Source organism: Juglans microcarpa x Juglans regia, chromosome 1S (genome assembly GCF_004785595.1).
Source record: "Juglans microcarpa x Juglans regia isolate MS1-56 chromosome 1S, Jm3101_v1.0, whole genome shotgun sequence".
NCBI classification, from domain to species: Eukaryota; Viridiplantae; Streptophyta; class Magnoliopsida; order Fagales; family Juglandaceae; genus Juglans; species Juglans microcarpa x Juglans regia.
In genome coordinates this window covers 17,031,227-17,034,091 of record NC_054595.1, presented here as the reverse complement: position 1 = coordinate 17,034,091, position 2,865 = coordinate 17,031,227, and the positions used below count along the sequence as shown (strand labels likewise).

The 2,865-nt window shown below is 32.4% G+C and overlaps 1 long non-coding RNA gene across 1 annotated transcript; it reads left to right on the top strand.

The window, feature by feature from the left end:
• The first annotated feature begins 1,395 nt into the window (after window positions 1–1,395).
• Window positions 1,396–2,003, top strand: LOC121246214. Its single transcript, XR_005937081.1, has 2 exons — window positions 1,396–1,497; window positions 1,650–2,003. It is a non-coding gene; the product is annotated as an uncharacterized LOC121246214 (long non-coding RNA).
• Window positions 2,004–2,865: the final 862 nt, after the last annotated feature.

The following is a 2,865-nucleotide window of genomic DNA, read 5'->3' as shown; positions in this document are numbered from 1 at the left end:
ATTTTTATTATAAAATAAATCTAACATATCAAATAAAATTAATTTAATTTATAAATTTACTTTTATTAGCGTTAACCACTTTTCTCTTACTATAGCCCCACGTAAACCTGTCAAAATTTTGGGGACACAAAAGAGCATGTCCATTTCCACCAGCAGATCAAAAGCTGCCACCTGGACAATCAAAGGGTTATCAAATATCAAGTGACATGGCTCAATTTGGGAACCAAGGGTAAATAATATCATTTGGGGCAGACACCATTCATCTAACTGGCCTGTCACTCTTATTCACTCTTGCCTGGGTCAATGCTTGCGACTCCACCATTGTACTAAGAGTAATACTATTTATTATCTTAATTTTTATCATTTTTTTATCATCTTATGATATGATATTAGGTGATTGTAAATTATTTATTATATTTCACTTGTGAACCTATCATTTAATGATACATCATGAGATAATGAGAGGATGATAAGAATTGAGATGATAAATAGATTTTTCCTTATACTAATAGTGTAAATGTATTTTTATTTTATTTTTTCAAACATTTATTAAATTCTAATTTAAAAAAAAAACAATAAAAATTATAAACTCATTAAAAAATACTTTATTAACCATTAAATAAAAAAGGCCCAAAATCTGTAGCTTCTCTCGGTGGCTTCCCTTGGTGGGAGAAACATTTTTTCTTTTGAGTAATACTACATATAGTCGTGGAATGCGCAAACAACATGCAGTCGCTTTGAAAAAGAATGAGATCTATTATTAAAAAATTAATTTCTTTTCATATGGATCTCATATTTATTCACCTTTTTCAAAGCGATTATACGGCACTTGTATACTCACGACTGCAAGTATCATTTCTCTTTTCTTTTATTTGAGAGAATCGACCAGATAGTAGCACGGTCAATCCTACTGATTTGACGTCATTTTTTTTTTCTTTATATAGTTATTTATTTAGAAAAATGCTACGTATATGAATGGTGTACTGATAGAATTGTGCATTTTTTTAATATTAAAAATAGGAAAAATGTATATTTTCGACACATTTCATCACCATTTGGTGTACATAGAAGGGCTATTTATTTATGGGTAATATTACAGTCACCGACAATAACCATAAAAAACTTCTATTTATAGTATAAATTTTTTTCAAACATTTTTTTTAAACCCCTTAAAATTTAAAAAAAATCACAAACTCGACTCATTAAAAAGAACTTTCTTAATGTGTAATAAAAAAAAAAAAAATGCTTTTGATGGGGATATCATTTCCCTTTATTTATTATTGGTTAGACATTATTTATGGGCCTTGAAGCTGTCGCTGAAACTTTCAGGTCCATCAGGGGCAGCCCACTACTTGGTATAATAAGCCTGCAGCTTCACACACATTTTTCTCACAGTTGCACTTTCTTCTTCCTCCTCCTCGTCTCTCTTTCTTCTCTTTTTGTGTTTGCTTGTGTGGAAAAGAAAAAAGATGAAAGCAAGACACAAGTTTCTCCAAGGTATGACTTGTGCGTATGTGTTTCTGTGTTTCTACTTCATACATGTGATTGAAGTGATTTTTGCCATAGTTCTATTTTTATGTTTTTTCTATGAAATCTACTGTTTGGAAGATGAGAAAATGTTATGCTCACTTTTATAATCGTTGATGCAGGTCTCCTTGAGGCCTTTATCATGCATGAGTACTCAATGAAAAGTACCATCGCCATACTGAACTTCTCAAAGATTGGAATCCATGGATTGAAAGAAATCCTTACAGCAGCAATCTTTGCCAGCATTCATGAGTTTGAAAATCCAAGTTCCAATATTGTAACGTTGGCTTGCTCATGATGCTTGGGTCCTATCCTCTCTGAGCTTTTACACTTATCATTTTCTTTACCCAAGATCTTACAAGGTTGATCTTCTTGACCTTGTAAGACCTTTCCATAATTTAGTAAGATCTAGTGCCATATCTATTGTTTTTGTTTTTTAATTTCTCACGAATTCTATATCATAATCTGTTGACATAGAGTTTAGTGGTTATATTTTTCCATAACTACCCAACTCATCTTCTCCTTCCTTGTCTATCCCTCCTGAGCTATTTGAAACTAGCCCGACATGCATCTCTTGTCTCTGAGATCAAGACTTGAGAAGAATATCCTTGAGTTTATGCAAGCAATGGAGATCTCGATTGCAACATGGACTACAATAATTTTTATTTTCACATGTAAATTAAATGTAGAAGGATTGAAGAAAATGCTAAGAGTGATGATCCTTGAGGTAGTAGCTAGAATGTATTAATTATTTTTAAAAATTCCGTACGTGTTGATTTATTGAGAATTAATGCTAGCTAGTTTATCTTCTGTAAAGGCCATCAATTTCAATTGCATTATTGTGTGCAGAAATATGCTTCTGCAGACATCAGTTTCGTTGTTTTATATGTTGTTGGCTGATGAGAGAGTCACGAAGAGAATAAATATTGTTCTCTCAGATCTGTGGAAAGAGTTCACCCTCGTGAGTACTGCTGTTATGTACAAAACATCAACTGTATTATTGGAGCTCTCTCTCTCTCTCTCTCCCTCTCCGAAAGGCTTTTTTGTACTATGAAAGTTGTTCATGTAAAAGCTGACTACCCTTGATGTGAGAAAGTGTTTTCTTCCCACGCCTCACGCACACATGCAATGAGCTCTCAGAGATAAGAAAAATAAAAAAAAAAAAAAGCCCAAAAAAGGAAGAGACAAGCAGAGATCCGGAAAATCATTTCCTTATCTCTTTCACATGGTTGATTTGTTTCTTCTCTTAAACAAGACAAGTAGAAAAAATTGGAGGTCCTCGTTTGTTTTCACTAAGATGAAATAAGTTGAAATAAAAATTAAAAGTTAGATAAAATA